This window comes from Ranitomeya variabilis, chromosome 4 (genome assembly GCF_051348905.1).
Source record: "Ranitomeya variabilis isolate aRanVar5 chromosome 4, aRanVar5.hap1, whole genome shotgun sequence".
Classification (NCBI taxonomy): domain Eukaryota; kingdom Metazoa; phylum Chordata; class Amphibia; order Anura; family Dendrobatidae; genus Ranitomeya; species Ranitomeya variabilis.
The window spans coordinates 599,535,395-599,560,297 of record NC_135235.1 but is presented as its reverse complement, the minus strand read 5'-3'; the positions used below and the strand labels follow the sequence as shown (position 1 = coordinate 599,560,297).

General features: G+C 46.6%; 1 long non-coding RNA gene across 1 annotated transcript; it reads left to right on the top strand.

The window, feature by feature from the left end:
• Positions 1–12,291: 12,291 nt before the first annotated feature.
• LOC143769221 (uncharacterized) lies at positions 12,292–23,376 on the top strand. Its single transcript, XR_013214277.1, has 3 exons — positions 12,292–12,602; positions 22,793–23,121; positions 23,210–23,376. It is a non-coding gene; the product is annotated as an uncharacterized LOC143769221 (long non-coding RNA).
• The last annotated feature ends 1,527 nt before the right edge of the window (positions 23,377–24,903 follow it).

The following is a 24,903-nucleotide window of genomic DNA, read 5'->3' as shown; positions in this document are numbered from 1 at the left end:
GCCTCTCTGCGACAAAACGGCCCCTGCTCCAATCTCTGAAGCATCCACCTCAACCTGAAAGGGAAGTGAGACATCGGGCTGGCACAAAACAGGCGCCGAAGTAAACCCGGCGTTTCAACTCCTGGAAAGCCTCCACGGCAGCAGGAGCCCAGTTAGCTACATCGGAGCCCTTCTTGGTCATATCCGTCAAAGGTTTCACAATGCTAGAAAAATTAGCGATAAAACGACGGTAGAAGTTAGCGAAACCCAAGAACTTCTGAAGACTCTTAACTGACGAGGGCTGAGTCGAATCAAGAATAGCTCGGACCTTGACTGGGTCCATCTCCACAGCAGAAGGGGAAAAAATGAACCCCAAAAAGGGAACCTTCTGTACACCAAAGAGACACTTTGAGCCCTTGACAAACAAAGAATTTTCACGCAAAATTTTAAAGACCAACCTGACCTGCTCCACATGCGAATCCCAATTATCAGAAAAAACCAAAATATCATCCAGATAAACAATCAAAAATTTATCCAGATACTTCCGGAAAATGTCATGCATAAAGGACTGAAAAACTGAAGGCGCATTGGAGAGCCCAAAAGGCATCACCAAGTACTCAAAATGACCTTCGGGCGTATTGAATGCGGTTTTCCATTCATCACCTTGCTTAATGCGCACAAGGTTGTACGCACCACGAAGGTCTATCTTGGTGAACCACTTGGCACCTTTAATCCGGGCAAACAAGTCAGACAACAGCGGTAAAGGATACTGAAATTTGACAGTGATCTTATTTAAAAGCCGATAATCAATACAAGGTCTCAAAGATCCGTCCTTTTTTGCCACAAAAAAGAATCCCGCACCAAGAGGGGAAGAAGACGGACGAATATGTCCTTTCTCTAGAGACTCCTTGATATATGAACGCATAGCGGTATGTTCAGGTACCGACAGATTAAACAGTCTTCCCTTAGGAAATTTACTGCCTGGGATCAAATCTATAGCACAGTCACAGTCCCTATGAGGAGGCAGTGCACTGGACTCAGACTCACTGAAGACATCCTGATAATCAGACAAATACTCCGGAACTTCCGAAGGCGTAGAAGAAGCAATAGACACAGGCAGGGAATCCCCATGAATACCCCGACAGCCCCAACTTGAGACTGACATAGCCTTCCAGTCCAGGACTGGATTATGGGTCTGTAACCATGGCAGCCCTAAAACAACCAAATCATGCATTTTATGTAAAACCAGGAAACGTATCACCTCGCGGTGTTCAGGAGTCATGCACATGGTAACCTGTGTCCAATACTGCGGTTTATTTGCTGCCAATGGCGTAGCATCAATACCCCTAAGAGGAATAGGATTTTCTAATGGTTCAAGAGTAAAACCACAGTGCTTAGCAAATGACAGATCCATAAGACTCAGGGCAGCACCTGAATCTACAAACGCCATGACAGGATAAGACGACAGTGAGCAAATCAAAGTTACAGACAGAATAAATTTAGGTTGCAAATTACCAACGGTGACAGGACTAACAACCTTAGCTATACGTTTAGAGCATGCTGAGATAACATGTGTAGAATCACCACAGTAGTAGCACAAGCCATTCCGGCGTCTATGAATTTTCCGCTCATTTCTAGTCAGGATTCTATCACATTGCATCAAATCAGGTGTCTGTTCAGACAACACCATGAGGGAATTTGCGGTTTTTCTATCACATTGCACCGAATTAGGTGTCTGTTCAGACAACACCATGAGGGAATTTGCGGTTTTGCGCTCCCGCAACCGCCGGTCAATTTGAATAGCCAGTGCCATAGTATCATTCAGACCTGTGGGAATGGGAAAACCCACCATAACATTCTTAATGGCTTCAGAAAGGCCATTTCTAAAATTAGCGGCCAGTGCACACTCGTTCCAATGTGTCAGCACGGACCATTTCCGAAATTTTTGGCAGTACACTTCAGCCTCGTCCTGCCCCTGAGACATAGCCAGCAAGGCCTTTTCTGCCTGAATCTCAAGATTGGGTTCCTCATAAAGTAAACCGAGCGCCAGAAAAAACGCATTAATATCAGCCAATGCCGGATCTCCTGGCGCCAGCGAAAAAGCCCAATCCTGAGGGTCGCCCCGTAAGAACGAAATAACAATTTTTACTTGCTGAGCAGAGTCTCCAGATGAACAGGGTCTCAGGGACAAAAACAATTTACAATTATTCACGAAATTCCTAAACTTAAACCTGTCTCCGGAAAACAGTTCAGGAATCGGTATTTTAGGTTCTGACCTAGGATTTCTGATAACATAGTCTTGTATGCCCTGCACACGAGTAGCCAGCTGGTCCACACTTGTAATCAAGGTCTGGACATTCATGTCTGCAGCAAGCATAGCCACTCTGAGGTAAAGGGGAAGGAGAAAAAAAAAAACAAAAAACTCAGAATCTTCTTTCTTATAATCCCTCTTCTGCAATGCATTAAACATTTAATACTGGCCTGGCAAACTGTTATGACCCCAATGGCGAGGGTCTCAGAGGAACGTGGAAGTCTGCAGAATACAAAAATCCAGCTCATAGGGCAGTGGTAACTGGGTTGACCATATATCTACTCCTAACGCCAACACTAGAAGTAGCCGGGGATCATTCCTACGTTGATTCTAGATGACACGCTCCAGCCGGAGAATCTAGCTACCCCTAGTAGAGGAAAACAAAAGACCTTTCTTGCCTCCAGAGAAGGGGACCCCAAAGCTGGATAGAAGCCCCCCACAAATAATAACGGTGAGGTAAGAGGAAATGACAAACACAGAAATGAACCAGGTTTAGCACAGAGAGGCCCGCTAACTGATAGCAGAATAAAGAAAGGTAACTTATATGGTCAACAAAAACCCTATCAAAATCCACACTGGAAATTCAAGAACCCCCGAACCGTCTAACGGTCCGGGGGGAGAACACCAGCCCCCTAGAGCTTCCAGCAAAGGTCAGGATATATATTTGGAACAAGCTGGACAAAAATACAAAACCAAAACAAATAGCAAAAAGCAAAAAGCAGACTTAGCTGATATAACTGGAACCAGGATCAGTAGACAAGAGCACAGCAGACTAGCTCTGATAACTACGTTGCCAGGCATAGAACTGAAGGTCCAGGGAGCTTAAATAGCAACACCCTTAACTAACGACCCAGGTGCGGATAAAAGGAATGACAGAAAAACCAGAGTCAAAAAACTAGTAACCACTAGAGGGAGCAAAAAGCAAATTCACAACAATCACAGAGTGCAGTTATGCGACATCAATGCATCACACACAAAAATGCAATATCACCTAGTCTGTACAGTCTGCGATTGGGGTGCAAAAGTCCTTGGGGATCCATGACTTGTTCATCTTGATGAAAGTTAAGCGGTCTACACTTTCAGGGGACAGCCGGCTGCACTTATTCGTCAGGGCACCACCAGCAGCGAAGATGAAGACACGTTCTGAGAGAAAGCTGTCTGCCGGGCACGATAAAACCTCCAAGGCGTGAGGCGAGCTCAGGCCACTCATCCATTTTGGAAGACCAAAATGTGAAAGGGTCCAAACCCTCCCTGATGGTATTCATATTCAATTCTAGATACTCCTTCACCATCCTCTCCATTCGTTCACAGAAGAAAGAATTGTTTGAGTGTGGATGAGGCCTGTTTGACAAAGAAGATATACTATAAACTACACTGCTCAAAAAAATAAAGGAAACACTTAAACAACAGAATATAACTCCAAGTAAATCAAACTTCTGTGAAATCAAACTCTCCACTTAGGAAGCAACACTATTTGACAATCAATTTCACATGCTGTTGATCACATCTCAGTACCAATGCTTTCTGGCTGATATTTTGGTAACTTTTGAATGTTGGTTGTGCTTTCACACTCGTGGTAGCATGAGATGGACTCTACAACCCACACAAGTGGCTCAGGTAGTGCAGCTCATCCAGGATGGCACATCAATGCAAGCTGTGGCAAGAAGGTTTGCTGCGTCTGTCAGCATAGTGTCCAGAGGCTGGAAGTGCTACCAGGAGACAGGCCATTACATCAGGAGACCTGGAGGGGGCCATAGGAGGGCAACAACCCAGCAGCAGGATCGCTACCTCAGACTTTGTGCAAGGAAGAACAGGAGGAGCACTGCCAGAGCCCAGCAAAATTACCTCCAGCAGGCCACAAATGTGCAAATGTGTCTGCAGAAATGGTTAAAAACCGACTCAATGAGGATGGTCTGAGTGCCCGACGTCCACAGATGGGGGTTGTGCTCACAGCCCAACACCGTGCAGGATGCTTGGCAATTGTCATAGAACACCAGGATTGGCAAATTCACCACTGGCGCCCTGTGCTCTTCACAGATGAAAGCAGGTTCACACTGAGCACATGTGACAGAAGTGACAGTCTGTAGATGCCGCGGAAAGTGATCTGCTGCCTGCAACATCCTTCAGCACGATTGGTTTGGCAGTGGGTCAGTAATGGTGTGGGGTGGCATTTCTTTGGAGGGCCACACAGCCCTCCATGTGCTCCCCAGAGGAAGCCTGACTGCCATTAAGTACCGAGATGAGATCCTCAGACCCCTTGTGAGACCATATGCTGGTGCGGTTGGCTCTGGGTTCCTCCTAATGCAGAACAATGCCAGACCTCATGTGGCTGGAGTGTGTCAGCAGTTCCTGCAAGATGAAGGCATTGAAGCTATGGACTAGCCTGCCCATTCGCCACACCTGAAACCGATTGAACATATCTGGGACATCATGTCTTGCACCATCCACCAACGTCACGTTGCACCACAGACTGTCCAGGAGTTGGCGGATGATTTAATCCAGGTCTAAGAGGAGATCTCTCAGGAGACCATCCACCGCCTCATCAGGAGCATGCCCAGGAGTTGTAGGGAGGTCATATAGGCACGTGGAGGCCACGCACACTACTGAGCATCATTTCCTTGTCTTAGACATTTCCACTGAAGTTGGATCAGCCTGTAACTTAATTTTACACTTTGATGTTGAGCATCATTCCAACTTCAGACCTCCGTGGGATATTAGTTATTTACGTTGATCATTTTTAGGCTTTATTGTTCTCAACACATGCCATTATGTAAGGAATAAAGATTTACAACTGGAATATTTCATTCAGTGATATCTGGGATGTAGGATTTTAGTGTTCTCTATTTTTTTGAGCAGTGTATTTTAAAAGTCAGGTCCCCTACTGTATGACACTATGAACAGAAGGATTTTTTGTGGCCTCTGGATCAGGCCTCTATATGACGCACTAGATGCTACAAACTATTTTAAAGTCAGGTCCTTTACTATATGATGTTTAACCCCTTCCCGACCCATGACGCCACATAGGCGTCATGAAAACCCGTGCCAATCCGACCCATGACGCCTATGTGGCGTCATGGAATGATCGCGTCCCTGCAGATCGGGTGAAGGGGTTAACTCCTATTTTACCCGATCTGCAGGGAGAGGGGGAGTGGTACTTCAGCCCAGGGGGGGTGGCTTCACCCCCCCATGGCTACGATCGCTCTGATTGGCTGTTGAAAGTGAAACTGCCAATCAGAGCGATTTGTAATATTTCACCTAAAAAACTGGTGAAATATTACAATCCAGCCATGGCCGATGCTGCAATATCATCGGCCATGGCTGGAAACACTAATGTGACCCCCCCCCACCCCACCGATCGCCCCCCCCAGTGCTCCGTTATAGGGTCCGGTCCCCTCCGTCCGCCTGCCGGCTCCCCCGTCCTGCTGTCCGCTCCCCCGTCCTCCTGCCCGCTCCCCCCCTGCTCCTATGTCACCCCCCCGTGCTCCGACGCCCCCCCCGTGCCCCGATCTCCCCCCCCTTATACTTACCGAGGCTCCCGGTCCCCGTCCGCCTCCATCATGGGCGCCGCCATCTTCCAAAATGGCGGGCGCATGCTCAGTGCGCCCGCCGGCCGGCAGATTCATTAGAGGTACATTTTGATCGCTGTGGTAGGTTCTATCACAGCGATCAAAATAAAAAAATAATAAATAAACCCCCCCCTTTATCACCCCCATAGGTAGGGACAATAATAAAATAAAGAAAATATTTTTTTTTCTTTTTCCACTAGGGTTAGGGTTAGAACTAGGGTTAGAACTAGGGGTAGGGTTAGGGGTAGGGTTAGGGTTACGGGTAGGGTTAGGGTTAGGGGTAGGGGTAGGGTTATGGCATGTGCACACAGAGCGGATCGGCCGCGGATCCGCAGCGGATCGGCCGCGGATCGGCAGCGGATCGGCAGCGGATCGGCAGCGGATCGGCAGCGGATCGGCAGCGGATCGGCCGCGGATCGGCAGCGGATCCGCAGCGGATTGGCAGCGGATCCGCAGCGGATCGGCCGCGGATTGGCAGCGGATCGGCAGCGGATCGGCAGCGGATCGGCCACGGATCGGCAGCGGATCCGCAGCGGATTGGCAGCGGATCCGCAGCGGATTGGCAGCGGATCCGCAGCGGATCGGCAGCGGATCGGCAGCGGATCCGCAGCGGATCGGCAGCGGATCCGCAGCGGATCGGCCGCGGATCCGCAGCGGATTGGCCGCGGATCCGCAGCGGATTGGCCGCTGCGAATTCGAAGCAGTTTTCCATCAGGTTTACAGTACCATGTACACCTAAGGAAAACCAAATCCGCTGTGCCCATGGTGCGGAAAATTCCGTGCAGAAACGCTGCGTTGTATTTTCTGCAGCATGTCAATTCTTTGTGCGGATTCCGCAGCGTTTTACACCTGTTCCTCAATAGGAATCCGCAGGTGAAATCTGCACAAAAAAACACTGGAAATCTGCTGTAAATCCGCAGGTAAAACGCAGTGCCTTTTACCTGCAGATTTTTCAAAAATCATGAGGAAAAATCTCACACGAATCCGCAACGTGGGCACATAGCCTTAGGGTTAGGGTTGGAATTAGAGTTAGGGTTGGAATTAGGGCTAGGGTTTGAAATAGGGTTAAGATTAGGCTTGTGGTTAGGGTTACGGATAGGGTTAGGGGTGTGTTGGGGTTACAGTTGTGGTTAGGGTTGGGATTAGGGTTACGGTTGGGATTAGGGTTAGGATTAGGGTTGGAATTAGGGTTACGGGTGTGTTGCGGTTAGGGTTGTGGTTAGGGGTGTGTTGGGGTTAAGGTTGTGATTAGGGTTATGGCTACAGTTGGGATTAGGATTAGGGGTGTGTTGGGGTTAGTGTTGAAGTTAGAATTGAGGGGTTTCCACTGTTTAGGCACATCAGGGGTCTCCAAACGCAACATGGCGCCACCATTGATTCCAGCCAATCTTGCGTTCAAAAAGTCAAATGGTGCTCCCGCCCTTCCAAGCCCCGACGTGCGCCCAAACAGTGGTTTACCCCCACATTTGGGGTACCAGCGTACTCAGGACAAACTGGGCAACAACTGCTGGGGTCTAATTTCTCCTGTTACCCTTGCAAAAATAAAAAATTACTTGCTAAAACATAATTTTTGAGGAAAGAACAATTATTTTTTATTTTCACGGCTCTGCGTTGTAAACTTCTGTGAAGCACTTGGGGGTTGAACGTGCTCACCACACATCTAGATAAGTTCCTTGGGGGGTCTAGTTTCCAAAATGGGGTCACTTGTGGGGGGGTTTCTACTGTTTAGGAATATCAGGGGCTCTGCAAACGCAACCTGACGCCCGCAGAGCATTCCATCAAAGTCTGCATTTCAAAACGTCACTACTTCCCTTCCGAACCCCGACGTGTGCCAAAACAGTGGTTTACCCCCACATATGGGGTATCAGCGTACTCACAACAAACTGGGCAACAAATATTGGGGTCCAAATTCTCCTGTTACCCTTGTGAAAATAAAAAATTGCTTGCTAAAACATCTTTTTTGAGGAAAGAAAAATGATTTTTTATTTTCACGGCTCTGCGTTGTAAACTTCTGTGAAGCACTTGGGGGTTGAACGTGCTCACCACACATCTAGATAAGTTCCCTTGGGGGTCTAGTTTCCAAAATGGAGTCAATTGTGGGGAGTTCCTACTGTTTAGGCACATCAGGGGCTCTGCAAACGCAACCTGACGCCCGCAGAGCATTCCATCAAAGTCTGCATTTCAAAACGTCACTACTTCCCTTCCGAACCCTGACGTGTGCCAAAACAGTGGTTTACCCCCACATATGGGGTATCAGCGTACTCAGGAGAAACTGGACAACAACTTTTGGGGTCCAATTTCTCCTGTTACCCTTGGGAAAATAAAAAATTGTGGGCTAAAAAATCATTTTTGAGAAAAGAAAAATTATTTTTTATTTTCATGGCTCTGCGTTATAAACTTCTGTGAAGCACTTGGGGGTTCAAAGTGCTCACCACACATCCAGATTAGTTCCTTGGGAGGTCTAGTTTCCAAAATGGGGTCACTTGTGCGGGAGCTCCAATGTTTAGGCACACAGGGGCTCTCCAAACGCGACATGGTGTCCGCTAATGATTGGAGCTAATTTTCCATTCAAAAAGCCAAATGGCGTGCCTTCCCTTCCGAGCCCTGCCGTGCGCCCAAACAGTGGTTTACCCCCACATATGGGGTATCATCGTACTCAGAACAAACTGGACAAAAACATTTGGGGTCCAATTTCTCCTATTACCCTTGGGAAAATAAAAAATTCTGGGCTAAAAATCATTTTTGAGGAAAGAAAAATTATTTTTTTATTTTCACGGCTCTGCGTTATAAACTTCTGTGAAGCACCTGGGGGTTATAAGTGCTCACTATGCATCTAGATAAGTTTCTTGGGGGGTCTAGTTTCCAAAATGGGGTCACTTGTAGGGGAGCTCCAATGTTTAGGCACACAGGGGCTCTCCAAACGCGACATGGTGTCCGCTAACGATTGGAGCTAATTTTCCATTCAAAAAGTCAAATGGCACGCCTCCCCTTCCGAGCCTTGCCGTGCACCCAAACAGTGGTTTACCCCCACATATGAGGTATCGGCATACTCAGGAGAAATTGCCCAACAAATTTTAGGATCCATTTTATCCTGTTGCCCATGTGAAAATGAAAGAATTGAGGCTAAAAGAAATTTTGTGTGAAAAAAAAGTACTTTTTCATTTTTGCGGATCAATTTGTGAAGCACCTGGGGGTTTAAAGTGCTCACTATGCCTCTGGATGAGTTCCTTGGGGGGTCTAGTTTCCAAAATGGGGTCACTTGTGGAGGAGCTCCAATGTTTAGGCACACAGGAGCTTTCCAAACACGACATGGTGTCCGCTAACGATGGAGATAATAATTTTCCATTCAAAAAGTCAAATGGCGCTCCTTCCCTTCCGAGCCTTACCATGTGCCCAAACAGTGGTTTACCCCCACATGTGAGGTATTGGTGTACTCAGGAGAAATTGCCCAACAAAATTTAGGATCCATTTTATCCTGTTGCCCATGTGAAAATGAAAAAATTGAGGCTAAAATAATTTTTTTGTGAAAAAAAAGTACTTTTTCATTTTTACGGATCAATTTGTGAAGCACCTGGGGGTTTAAAGTGCTCACTATGCTTCTAGATAAGTTCCTTGGGGGGTCTAGTTTCCAAAATGTGGTCACTTGTGGGGGAGCTCCAATGTTTAGGCACACGGGGGCTCTCCAAACGCGACATGGTGTCCGCTAAAGATTGGAGCCAATTCTTCATTAAAAAAGTCAAATGGCGCTCCTTCCCTTCCGAGCCCTGCCGTGCGCCCAAACAGTGGTTTACCCCCACATATGAGGTATCAGCGTACTCAGGACAAATTGGACAACAACGTCCCTGGTCCAGTTTCTCCTTTTACCCTTGGGAAAATAAAAAAATTGTTGCTAAAAGATCATTTTTGTGACTAAAAAGTTAAATGTTCATTTTTTACTTCCATGTTGCTTCTGCTGCTGTGAAACACCTGAAGGGTTAATAAACTTCTTGAATGTGGTTTTGAGCACCTTGAGGGGTGCAGTTTTTAGAATGGTGTCACTTTTGGGTATTTTCAGCCATATAGAACCCTCAAAATGACTTCAAATGTGAGGTGGTCCCTAAAAAAAATGGTTTTGTAAATTTTGTTGTAAAAATGAGAAATCACTGGTCAAATTTTAACCCTTATAACTTCCTAGCAAAAAAAAAAATTGTTTCCAAAATTGTGCTGATGTAAAGTAGACATGTGGGAAACGTTATTTATTAACTATTTTGTGTCACATAACTCTCTGGTTTAACAGAATAAAAATTCAAAATGTGAAAATTGCGAAATTTTCAAATTTTTTGCCACATTTCCGTTTTTTTCACAAATAAACTCAAAAATTATCGACCTAAATTTACCACTAACATGAAGCCCAATATGTCACGAAAAAACAATCTCAGAATCGCTAGGATCCGTTGAAGCGTTCCTGAGTTATTACCTCATAAAGGGACACTGGTCAGAATTGCAAAAAACGGCAAGGTCATTAAGGCCAAAATAGGCTGGGTCATGAAGGGGTTAACAACAGAAAATATGTTTTGGTTATGTGCGTGAGATCTTCAGACAGATTAATTTTAACCAAACAAAATGACAAATTGTGATACAGCGGGCTAACTTATTGCAACTGAAAAATTATAATTTTTTTGTGTGCCTTAGGTCTGCAGGCAGTTTCAGATCACCACAGCACTAAATGACAAGGTAGGATACAGCAGGCTGTTTCACATTTAGCTAGTGAAAAAATATTATTTAGAATGCTATACTCATGCATGGAGCTCAATAGAAGCAGTGCACAACACAGTTGTAGGACATGTGCCCTGCTGGCTTTATCTGTAGACCTCAGTAATGGCCAAAAAAAAAAAAAAAAGTGCTGGAGGGTAAATTTAACAGCCATACTGGACACTAGCTAGCTACACTATCTGACTGATATACAACCGCCTAGCTAACTAGCTAAAATCTTGCTGCTAACAGCGCCAGCATCAGGAGCAGCCTCTCTGCGCTGTTACAGTGTCAAAATGGTGCCAAAACAAGATGTCCGCTCTTTATATGGAGATGGACATGTGATTTCAGCAGCCAATGACAAGCTGTTGTGTCAGGACATTGTGGATGTTTCCTGCGCCCTGATTGGCTAGCCACAATGTAACACATAAAGCTAGGAAAAAAAAAAATTTACAAGAACGCCGCACCTCTGAGCTCTGCAAACCCCTACCCTCATCAAACACGTGCCAAACGCTCATTATACACCCCCATTATCGTTGCAAAAGTGCTGAATATACTTGTGACAATGCAAATATTTTCCCGCACTTTTTCCCGAATGTTAGATTTTTACTGATTTTATTACATTTTGCTCGGGTTTTCGATCACGAATCCAAATGTGCCATACTCCTGCCAAATTTATATCTGACGATCGTTTTCCAAACAATTTAGCTCATCACGAATAACTAACCAGAAAAAGAAAAGTCGAATGTATCTGATACAGATGTCCTAATGCCACCAGCTATGACAGTGAAGAAACCACCAGAGTAGCTGGTGGCAGCCCGCCCTGGGCGTATTGGACTTCTACTCCCATCACAAGTTGTGCTTGGAGGGTAGGAACATTATTGCTGTATTTTTCAAGCACTTTGTCGGACTTTTTTTTATTTTTACTTCATTGAATGTAGTTGAGGAGAAAAATATTAAAGTCTTGCAACTGGGTTAGCTCACCAAGATAGGCATAGTTGGTACGGAGTTCCTATAGAGGCAACACATGGATCCAGTCAGAGCAGCTGTATAGAGGAAGAGTAAATGGCAGAGGTGATCCAGCGAAGTAAAGGCTCCCAAATCAGTCAGTGTATCCATAAAACAAACCATGAGTAAGACGCAAGACGAAACGGGTAGGTCTGCCCACTAGTATTTTCGTATTTATTGTCAATTTTTGAATAGATGAATTAACGCTGGGTTTTATGAATACACCGATTGGGAGCCTTTACTTCGCTGGATCACCTCTGCCATTTACTTTGCTTTCTATAGCCTCTGTGTTGTACTGTTTATTGCTCGGTGCAGAATGAGTTAACTGAGAATCAGTCAGCCCGATATGACGGGGAGCTTGTCATGCCTTTATCTGTGTTTTCAGAACTTCTCTTTGATGACCATAGACCTAATTAAAGACTAATTGAAACAAATTAATTATTTTTAGTCTCAAACACATGCATATAACAAGAAAATATCTATATATATAATTGTCTAAGGGTTTTTCCGTCTGTCTGTGTCTGTCTGTCTGTCTGTCTGTCTGTCTGTCCTGGAAATCCCGTGTCTCTGATTGGTCGAGGCCGCCAGGCCTTGACCAATCAGCGACAGGCACAGTATCGACGTAGATGTCATAATGGTTGCCAAGGCGACGATGATGTCATAAAGGTATACTACGGGGACATGCATATTCTAGAATACCCGATGTGTTAGAATCGGGCCACAATCTAGTATACAATATATATTTCCACAAAAGCCAGCATGTGTATGTTATTGAAGTCCATCCACTCACACACATTTAGCATAATAAATGGGATGTTTGTGGACAGATGTCCAATAAAGAAGATGATGGTGCAGGTGATCAACACTTCTTAGATCTAAGTGAATGATTGAATTGCCAGGGCCGAGAGAAAATCTGAGGAACAGACAGAGCTAAATGAACGGAGCCAGAACTGAGCGAGCGGAGCCAGAGCCACGAGAAGAGAGCGGGCCGGGTTAAAAGGACATTGGTGAGATCTGCGACTTGAGGTGGAGAAGTATGGAACACAGGGGACTAGGGATGCGCTTCAGGAGACCAAGGCCACAGCAATGATTGGCAGCATTCTATGCAGACTGTATATTGACAGAAAGCTGCCAATCAGTGTTTAGGCGGGTGATACAGGGCTCAGCATTCAGGGCTCAGCTAGAACTGCAGCAGAGAAAACTGTGATTCTATCATGACATTGCTATTGGTCGATACCAAGAAGGGAACTTTCCCCTCTTTGTCCTTAACCCCTTCACCCCCAAGGGTGGTTTGCACGTTAATGACCGGGCCAATTTTTACAATTCTGACCACTGTCCCTTTATGAGGCTATAACTCTGGAACGCTTTGACGGATCTTGGCGATTCTGACATTGTTTTCTCGTGACATATTGTACTTCATGATAGTGGTAAAATTTATTCGATATAACTTGCGTTTATTTGTGAAAAAAATGGAAATTTGGCGAAAATTTTGAAAATTTCGCAATTTTCCAACTTTGAATTTTTATGCCCTTAAATCACAGACATATGTCACACAAAATACTTAATAAGTAACATTTCCCACATGTCTACTTTACATCAGTACAATTTTGGAACCAAAATTTTTTTTTGTGACGGAGTTATAAGGTTTAAAAGTTGACCAGCAATTTCTCATTTTTACAACACCATTTTTTTTTAGGGACCACATCTCATTTGAAGTCATTTTGAGGGGTCTATATGATAGAAAATACCCAAGTGTGACACCATTCTAAAAACTGCACCCCTCAAGGTGCTCAAAACCACATTCAAGAAGTTTATTAACCCTTCAGGTGTTTCACAGGAATTTTTGGAATGTTTAAATAAAAATGAACATTTAACTTTTTTTCACACAAAATTTATTTCAGCTCCAATTTGTTTTATTTTACCAAGGGTAACAAGAGAAAATGGACCCCAAAAAATGTTGTGCAATTTGTCCTGAGTATGCTGATACCCCATATGTGGGTGTAAACCATTGTTTGGGCGCATGGCAGAGCTTGGAAGGGAAGGAGCGCCATTTGACTTTTCAATGCAAAATTGACTGGAATTGAGATGAGACGCCATGTTGCGTTTGGAGAGCCCCTGATGTGCCTAAACATTGAAACTCCCTACAAGTGACACCATTTTGGAAAGTAGACCCCCTAAGGAACTTATCTAGATGTGTGGTGAGCACTTTGACCCACCAAGTGCTTCACAGAAGTTTATAATGCAGAGCCGTAAAAATAAAAAATCATATTTTTTCACAAAAATGATCTTTTCGCCCCCAATTTTTTATTTTCCCAAGGGTAAGAGAAGAAATTGGACCCCAAAAAATGTTGTGCAATTTGTCCTGAGTACGCTGATACCCCATATGTGGGTGTAAACCATTGTTTGGGCGCATGGCAGAGCTTGGAAGGGAAGGAGCGCCATTTGACTTTTCAATGCAAAATTGACTGGAATTGAGATGGGACGCCATGTTGCGTTTGGAGAGCCCCTGATGTGCCTAAACATTGAAACCCCCCACAAGTGACACCATTTTGGAAAGTAGACCCCCTAAGGAACTTATCTAGATGTGTTTTGAGAGCTTTGAACCCCCAAGTGTTTCACTACAGATTATAACGCAGAGCCGTGAAAATAATTTTTTTTTTTTTCTCAAAAATGATTTTTTAGCCCCCAGCTTTGTATTTTTACAAGGGTAACAGAATAAATTGGACCCCAAAATTTGTTTTCCAATTTGTCCTGAGTACGCTGATACCCCATATGTGGGGGGGAACCACTGTTTGGGCGCATGACAGAGCTCGAAAGGGAAGGAGCGCCATTTGGAATGCAGACTTAAATGGATTGGTCAGCAGCCGTCACGTTGCATTTGCAGAGCCCCTGATGTACCCAAACAGTACAAACCCCCCACAAGTGACCCCATATTGGAAACTAGACTTCCCAAGGAACTTATCTAGATGTGTTTTGAGAACTTTGAACCCCTAAGTGTTTCACTAAAGTGTATAGCGCAAAGCCGTGAAAATAAAACTTCTTTTTTTTCCCACAAAAATGATTTTTAGCCCCCCAAATTTTTATTTTCCCAAGGATAACAAGAGAACTTGGACCCCAGAAGTTGTTGTTCAATTTGTCCCGAGTACGCTGATAACCCATATGTTGGGGTAAACCCCTTTTTGGGCGCACGGGAGAGCTCGGAAGGGAAGGAGCACTGTTTTACTTTTTCAACGCAGAATTGGCTGGAATTGAGATTGGACGCCATGTCCCGTTTGGAGAGCCCCTGATGTGCCTGGACAGTGGAAACTTCCCAATTCTACCTGAAACCCTAATCCAAACAGACCCCTAGCCCTAATCCCAACGGTAACCCTAACCACACCCCTAACCCTGACACACCCATAATTCTAATCCCAACCCTAATCCAAACCGTAAATGTAATCCAAACCCTAACCCTAACTTTAGCCCCAACCCTAACTTTAGCCCCAACCCTAACCCTAACTTTACCTCCAACCCTAGCCCTAACCCTAACCCTACCCCTAACCCTAACCCTAAACGTGACTGAAATACGTGGCACTGAAATACGTGGCACTGAAATACGTGGCACTGAAATACGTGGCACTGAAATACGTGGCACTGAAATACGTGGCACTGAAATACGTGGCACTGAAATACGTGGCACTGAAATACGTGGCACTGAAATACGTGGCACTGAAATACGTGGCACTGAAATACGTGATACGTGGCACTGAAATACGTGGCACTGAAATACGTGGCACTGAAATACGTGATACGTGGCACTGAAATACGTGGCACTGAAATACGTGGCACTGAAACACGTGGCACTGAAATACGTGATACGTGGCACTGAAATATGTGGCACTGAAATACGTGGCACTGAAATACGTGGCACTGAAATACGTGGTACTTAAATACGTGGCACTAAAATATGTGGCACTGAAATATGTGATACGTGGCACTGAAACACGTGGCACTGAAATACGTGATACGTGGCACTGAAATACGTGGCACTGAAATACGTGGCACTGAAATACGTGGCACTGAAATACGTGGCACTGAAATACGTGGCACTATGACTGTCAGAAAATGTTCATTAAACGGTTAGGGGTGAGGTTAGGGGTAGAGTTAGGGTTAGGGTTTGGATCCCTTTATCACCTTGATGGTGGTGGGTGGCTTTTCAGTGTGTTTTCTGTTTTTTTTTCGATAAAAACGCATGCGTTTTTAACGCAAACGCATGTGCTTAAAAACGCAAGAAAATACTGCAGGCTGTATTTCTGAAAATGAACACATGCAGAAAAAAAACGCATGCGTTTGAAAACGCGACCAAACGCGTACAAAAAAACGCATGCGTTTTCAATGTTAAATATAGGGAAAAAACGCATGCGTTTTTTGTGCAAAAAACGCTGCAGACAAAAACGCAAGTGTGAAACCAGCGACGCTTTTTATAGCAAAAAAGTTTTTGCGTCTCCACATTTTGAGACCTATAATTTTTCCACATTTTGCTCCACAGAGTCATGTGAGGTCTTGTTTTTTGCGGGACGAGTTGACGTTTTTATTGGTAACATTTTCGGACACGTGACCAATTTTGATCACTTTTTATTCCGATTTTTGTGAGGCAGAATGACCAAAAACCTGCTATTCATGAATTTCTTTTGGGAGAGGCGTTTATACCGTTCCGCGTTTGGTAAAATGGATAAAGCAGTTTTATTCGTCGGGTCAGTATGATTACAGCGATATCTCATTTTTTTATGTTTTGGCGCTTTTATACGATAAAAACTATTTTATAGAAAAAATAATTATTTTGGCATCGCTTTATTCTCAGGACTATAACTATTTTATTTTTTTGCTGATGATGCTATATGGCGGCTCGTTTTTTCCTCTTTTTGTTCGGCGGTATGGTAATAAAGCGTTGTTTTTTGCCTCTTTTTTTTTTTTCTCTTACGGTGTTTACTGAAGGGGTTAACTAGTGGGGCAGTTTTATAGGTTGGGTCGTTACAGACGCGGCGATACTAAATATGTGTACTTTTATTGTTTTGTTTTTTTTATTTAGATAAAGAAATGTATTTATGGGAATAATATATTTTTTTATTATTTATTTAGCATTTTTTTTTTTTTTTTTTTTTTTACACATGTGGAAAATTTTTTTTTTTTACTTTTTTACTTTGTCCCAGGGGGGGACATCACAGATCGATGATCTGATAGTGTGCACTGCACTTTATCAGATCACCGATCTCACTTACATCGGTGCAGGCTTACCAGCGTCTGCTCTGAGCAGACACTCGGTAAGCCACCTTTCTCCCTGCAGGACCCGGATGCCGCGGCCATCTTGGATCCGGGACCTGCAGGGAGGAAGAAGGTAGGAGACCCTCGCAGCAACGCGATCACATCGCGTTGCTCCGGGGGTCTCAGGGAAGCCCGCAGGGAGCCCCCTCCCTGCGCGATGCTTCCCTATACCGCCGGTACACCGCGATCATGTTTGATCGCGGTGTGCCGGGGGTTAATGTGCCGGGGGCGGTCCGTGACCGCTCCTGGCACATAGTGCCGGATGTCAGCTGCGATATGCAGCTGACACCCGGCCGCGATCGGCCGCGCTCCCCCCGTGAGCGCGGCCGATCGGCTATGACATACTATCCCGTCGAGGGTCAGATAGGCCCAGGTCACCTCGACGGGATAGTACGTCTAAGGTCACAGAGGGGTTAACATCCCCATATTTGTCGCCGAATAACCCAATCCAAATAACGACAGACTCTGAATTTGGATAATAATTGTCCACAGTGGCCTTTATTATAAACATACAATAACAGTAAAATAACATGGGGAGGAGTCCTTGAAGCTCCAAACTGGTGGTCAACTCGGGAGCACCAAAATACCCCGAAGGGTTAACCATGTCCACTTAAAACTTGGGAATCCGGCCCACCGTTGCCAAGATCCTCCCCCCACCAGACCCGAAACCAAAGTTTACACCAACTGAAGAATCCGTACCCCGACGGATCCCCCAGGCCAATTTAGCACCAACTCCAAGGACCCCTCCCACCGCCACAACGAGGGTATTTGCACACCTCAAATACCCGAGACCCCCCCCACACTTGACCGCTATGGCCCTTTCAATACCGTTTTGCAAACCAAGGGCCCACAAATCGATGCCCACCGCATTCAGGTGAACACCGTCACCCAGGAGAAAATCTTCCCCACCCTTTTCAAGTTCAAAATGACGGACGAACAAACCTCCGTTCCTGACAACAAAATTCGATACCGCCAGATTAACTTTAATTCTGGCCTTATTAATCCTATCCACGGATCTGGCGTGCCACCAGCATCTCCTCGGGACGATATCTGACCATACCACGAGTAAATCCCGAAAGGACACCCATAACCTGAGAAGGTCGTGCTTAATATCCCGAATCAACTCACGACATGGACCGATCCCCAAATCATTTCCTCCAATGTGTAAAACCAAGATGTCAGGAGGTCTGTCCAAACGAACGCCATTATGCACTTCCTGCATAACCCCGTTCCAACACAACCCCTGAAAACCCAACCACCTGACCACCGCCACATCTCTGGAAAGACCAAGTTGACGTCCGCACGCCTCGCGCCCCAGTACACATAGGAGTGGCCGACGATCCAGACCAACAGGGGATGGGGACCTGGAAAATACAGACAACTTAGATTCCACAAAATTTACCACAAATACAAAACAACGTGGAACCCCCCCCCCCCGAACCTTCAGGGTCTAACATAGCTCCTGTAACGCCCCGACTCCCATCTCCCGATCCTCTGAACAACCTCAGGTGCCAAACCTCCCAAAGCCGCCTCCGTTGCGGCCCCAATACGGAAAGAGTGAGACGCAAAACGTGAAGCATCCAGCCCCATCCCCGACAACGCCCGCCTAAGAACCGCCACAAACTGAAATTTGGACAGAAAAAAAAACATTCTCATGACACAACAAAGGTCCAGCCTTAGACTGCCGAAAACTATTAAAAACTTGCCAACAACTGAGCGAACCCACAACCGCGTCCAAAACTACCCGTTTACCCCTACCGTCCTGGTCCGTCTATGACCTACACAACCAAAATTGTAAACCCCCTTCGGTAAGCACCACATCCCTAGCCAAAAGTCCCCCTTGCCTGTACGTGTTAGGAGACACGATTTCCCCAACCCGTAAAGCTCCAAAAAATGCCAGGGAAAAAGCTAAACGGAAAAGAGCCACCTCAAAGTCGGATATACAAATCTCGCCAAACGCGCGCCAACCTTTCCCAACATGCTAAAGAAGATCGGGTGCCTGCGATCCCCCCGTCCCGCCCTCCTTCTAAAACCTTTCACTGCCTGCCTTACCAGAAACAATTTAGTCAAGTCCCGTAATCCTCTAAGCTGAAAACCAAAAGCCAAAGCCGACCTAATTCTATCCACCTTCGTCGACGACCACCCTTCATCGGCACCACGTCTCAACCACAACAACAAGGCACCCACTTGATCGTCGCCCACGTTAGCAGCCCCGCATGACACCAACCAGGACTCCCAATCACACCATACCGACCGGCACGCTGCCCATGTGCTGGGTGCCAAAGACACATGAATCAAAGGTCCTGCAGCCTGGATACCACGCTCCAGAGTTCCGGCGGGCAGTCCCGCCCCGCCTCCTCCGCATCCGGGGCCAAAGCACGAAAACGCTCCCACTGAAATCGAGACAGAGTCAGCAATGGCGTTCTCGACTCCAGGCACATAAGACGCCGTAACATACGCATTACTAGACATGCAAAACAACACCAATTGACGCAAGACCCTGATGACCGGGGGAGAAGATGCCGTCAGACTGTTGATAACGCAAACGACTGCCATGTTATCACAATTAAAACGAACCCTGCGATTACGCAAATCCTCCTTCCACAAATAGACGGCAACCAAGATAGGAAAGATTTCCAATAATGTAACGTTTTTCACCAACCCGGAACCGAACCAGTCGTCGGGCCACCTGGAGACACACCACCGGCCACCAAAAAAGGCGCCAAAACCAACGCCACCCAAGGCGTCCGTGAACAAGAACAAGTCGGAATTGCCCACCACTTCCTCCATCAGCAGTGAACGGCTATTGTTCTGTGCCAAAAAACTGTCCCACACCTCCAAATCGGCTTTGTGCTCACTAGACAAGCAGACAAAATGATGGGGGGCCTTAACCCCCGCTGTAGCACCCGCCAACCTGCGAGAAAACACCCTCCCCATCGGGAAAGTTCAATTTGCCGAGAAGGGACTGAACCTCACGCAAAGGCAACTTTTTTAAGCGACGCGCTCGAGCCACCTCGCTTCGTAAACCGACCACTTTCTCCTCTGGTAGCCGAAACTCCCATGCAACAGAATCAATGACAATGCCCAAAAATGAAATACACGTGCTGGGCCCCTCGGTTTTCGCAGGCACCAACGGAACGCCGAAACGTTCTGCCACCCAAATCACCGTCTGCAATGCCAAGTCACAACAGCCAGACTGAGCAGGCCCGATGCACAAAAAGTCGTCCAAATAATGTATCACTGAATCCAAACCAGATACATCCCGAACGACCCACTCAAGAAAGGAACTAAAGGCCTCAAAGCATGCGCAAGACAACGAACAACCCATCGGCAAACATCTATCAACATAGAACCCCCGGTCCCAATAACAACCCAACAGCCTCACGCTATCCGGATGAACGCGAAGTAACCGAAAAACTTAAAGCCGACTCGATATCAGTTTTAGCCAACAAAGCGCCCCTGCCACAATTACGCACCAGGCGTGTTGCCTCGTCAAAAGATGTATAAACCACAGAGCAAAGTTCCGGATCTATCCCGTCATTCACGGACCGCTCCCGAGGGTATGACAAATGCTGAATTAACCTAAACTTGTGAGGCTCCTTCTTTGGAACCACACCCAACGGAGAAAAAAACAAATCGTCAAGGGGTGGAACGGGAAAAGGACCGGACATCCTCCCCAAAACCACTTCCTTGTTCAGCTTTTCAGACACCACTGCCCCGTGCAACACGGCTGATCTCAAATTCCTCAAAACTTGAGGGATACCAAAAGGAGGGGCGGGTATCTGAAAACCATCACGAAAACCCAACAACAACTCTGCTTTCCGCCTATCCGGGAACCTATTTAGATAGGGGACCATCGCGTCCAGCCTCACCGGCGTCACCCCCTTTTTAATTGCCGTAGGGCTTTCCCTTTTTCTTGGAGCACTTAGCGGCGCCATGGGAGGATCCACTGCAATGTGAGCACGCGTGCTTAAACTTACAAGTAGCCCCGAATTTGCACTGGCCGTCGTTAAACTGCCAACACAAACCGTGCTTCTGACCCCCCGATTGTCCGGACTGACCTCCTGATCCCAAAGCGGTTTGGCTGGCATTTCCGGCCCCGCCTTGAAAGAAATTACCGAATTTCATCGGCGCCATTACCCGCAACCACAAACCAATGACCTTCTGATCCTACCTGATCGCCGGACGATCCGCCTTCCACTGCCTAAACTGCTCTTCGTACCGGAGCCAAGCCTGACCCCCGTACGCTCTGTGTGCCTCGCCTATTGAATCCATGTAACAGAATAGAGCCGAACAATTCTCAGGCACCTTTTCACCAACTACGCTTGCCAGAATCGCGAACGCTTGCAACCAGTTCACAAAAGTCTGCGGGATAAGACTCCATCTCAGTTTCTCCTCATCCTCCTTCTTACTGTCCTTCTTGCTCTTATCTAAATTAAATTTTTCTAAAGGAAGAAGCGAAAAAATTTCTATGTACTCATCTTTCCAGATCTTCTCCCTCACTTCCTTTTTCAAATGAGCCCCAAGCGGCCCCTCAAAACAGACATAAACCTCGCCTCACTCTTTATCGTCCAAACGAATCCCGCCTTCCTTCTCCTTTTCGGTTTGCACGGACACCGACACGGGCTCAGATAAGCTACTCGGCCCCAAGGCACCCCCTCCCGACACCCCCAAACCCAAATCTGTAGGACCAACCCACGCGGCCAATGGGGACGGCACCGACCTAACGCCTCCCAAACGTGTGAGCAACTCACAAACGCTAGAACAACTCGCCCACGCCTTCGTTCCCCAAATCCGACCGAACCCTCCCGTGTTCCCCCGTAACCGCCGCCCCACTTGCCTGACTAACCCCCACTGCCGGGGAAAAAGATAGCGCCGGAAACAAAACAGACAGAATCTTGCTCACCAGGCTGTAGGGGAGCCGGGGTCCCCCCAGCCGCAGACATCCCGCTCGTCCAGCCGTCATCTGCTCCCGATCCGCTCCGTGGAACCCCGCGAGGCTGTGGCTCACCATGTGAAGATCCGGCCCCGTCCATGCCCGCTGCTGGCGATCCCGATGTGGCTCGATGGGAAAGGACCCCTGACACAGGCCCACCGTAGGATACAGGCTCCTCAGGCCCCCGACCACGGCTCCTTCCAAATCCGGCTGACGACCCTGGCGACGATCCCGGCTCGCTGGACGGGCCCGGCAACACCGCTGCAGCACGCCTTCAACGTCCGACATCCTGGAAGTATCTTCGCGTGGCCTCTAGAGCGGGAACTGGTAAGCCCCACCCCCTCCCTTCCCTATAAACCCCCTCTATGCATACGACCCCCCCCATAATTAACCCCACCCTCTCATCTTCTGCACCCAAACCCCTGTCATGACGGCCAGCACGTACGCCGTCTGTGGGGGAGGGGACGGCTCGTTCCGGCCTGCTCTCTACTGCTGCACCCAGTAAACTAAGTGACACATCGCTAAATTAGGGTCTCTACATCATCCTGCTCAGATTACATAGCAAAAACCTGCTGACAGATTCATTTTAATGTAATGAAGTAAGACTAGATACTGTAGATCATCTTGAATGGAACAGTAGGCACTATACTCCGTCAAGGGAAATAAACACTGGGCACTATGATATGCAGCGCACAGCAATCAGTAACTGCACTGCCCCTGAATACTCAGTCTACACGGGCAAGATGACAGATGATTAGAAATATGGGCAGGACCAACATTTTATTTGTTCTGTTTAGAGGAGTCCTGCATTCTCTTCTCATTCTAAAAACTGGATCTTATATAGATCCTCTACTTATCACAATCTACAGTAATATTAATCTATAACAACTAGCCAGTGGCGTTTAGGGATAAGCCGCAGGAGCGTCTGACATTTATTTTACATTATATCTACCTGTCTAGCATTGATCACACTAACTATCCTGGATAGGAGAATGCTGAACCATCTGTAAGCCATAGACCCCCACAGACCTGGACTGTCCTCTCCATGATAACGCTCTTCCCAGAATCCACAGACGCTGCACATTTTTCAGGAATTTTCGGCAGAAAACAGCTGTGCAGATCTTCATAGAGGAAACGTCATCTCTCACGTCAAGTGTTCTCCTGAAATCACTGCATATCTAAGCGGGAACAGAGCTCATCACAAAGTGTGTGGGCCAGATCCATCAAAACGGAGAACCAAACCTTCACACAAAAAGGCTCAACTGGGCAGCAAGAGGACACAGCACACCGTGGGTTATTTCTTGGTTATTTTTCATACATTTTGAAACTCAGGCATGTATAGAGTCTAATCCCATTATTTATTTATTTTTGCAACAGCTGAAAATCTTGACAAAACGTGAAGTATTCAGTCTTCTAATAACCTGCCTGCAGGGGTGACCTCAGTGGTGTCCACCTGCCGCATCATTTACTGGAGCCTGGCAACAAGTGACTGGTAGCAGGCCAAGGTGACCGGCAAAATGGAGGTAGAGGATTAAAAAAAAAAGGAGTGTTGGACCTTACTGCCATTTCATATCATTTAAAAAGGGTCGTCCACTCTTTCTGAATCCCTAGGTTTTCCTTCAGTAAAATAAGACCGCCTATATTTCCCTCCAATACTGATGCCGTTCCAGTGGTGTCGACACTGGCTCTCCTGGGGCTCACTTGACACTGTTATGTCATGCCATCCCTGTGTCCAGCCAACGCTGGCTTCGCTCTACAAATCAAGATATCCAGAAGTGACAGCTGCGGCTGCTCTCTCACTTCCATCTGATGTCAACTACATCTGTAGGAAAGGAAAGTGAAGCCAGCACTGATTGGCGAGAGGGAGAGATCCATGTGAGCAGGCGCCGGCACTGGTGGCGAGCACTAGTGTGATTATTTTACTAGGGGCAAATATAGGGATTCAGAAGGGATTGTCCGAGAAGTGGACAACCCCTTTAAGCAGTTTTCTAAATATTTAAGGTCTCTGAATACATATGGGAAAACCTATTGCCAAGCAATGACATGAGGAAAGTACTAGCATTTGGATGATCTATGTAATGCTCATTCTCTATTATGCCTGCCATCATCCCTGAATATGCAAAATGCTCATTCGAGTGATCAGATGCTGGCAAAAAACAAACAAACCATCGTTATCACAGCACATCAACCTGTGTAAATGAAAAATGTATTAATAATTGTTCAGTTCTCATTAGTTTTCGTTGGCCCATGTAAACAGAACAGAAAACAAGCTCTTATCGACATGTGTACCGTCCAGAGAAATGTATCAACTTTTAAAAATAAGAAAAAAGGGACTAATACACATACGCTGTGGCATTTTTTATATGCCCTACAGTACTTTTTCCACTACACAGTATGCGTGCACGAGCAGTTCGGCTACATCACCACACACATGCAGTTCGGCTACGTCACCACACACACGCACAGCGCGGCTACATTACCACACACACGTGCAGCTCGGCTACGACGCCACACACACACGCGCAGCTCAGCTACGTCACCACACACAAGCGCAGCTCGGCTATGTCGCCACACACGCGCAGCTCGGCTACGTAACTGGAGCGCCCCCAGACGCAGGGCCGCGGGGCACTCGGTACCGGCATCTCTGTCTCAGTCTTGGGGTTGTCACGGTGGCTAGGCCCGGTCCGTGACCCTGCCAAGGGGCGTCCAATGAAAGATGAGATAATGGTGCGTGGTGCAGGTCGCGATGAATAACGAGGACATAGGGTTGCAGTCTCTTTACCTCTTTACTGAAGGCTTCAGAATCCTCAATCCAGAGTACTGTTAACAGGGCTGGCTGAGACCGGCCGGTCCGAAGACACCTCCAGAGTTCCCTTTGCAGGTGGAAATCTGTGCCTACCTTCTAGTGCCTGTGTGTTGTAGTACTTCCCTGCTGAGCACTACGGGATAGTCCTCACAACTGTTGTGTCTGCTTCTGATGTTCTTTCTCACAACTTATATCTGTTCTGATGTTCTTCTCCGTCCCCCAGATGATATGGCTAGGACGCACCCGTATGACGGGTAAGCCTGGA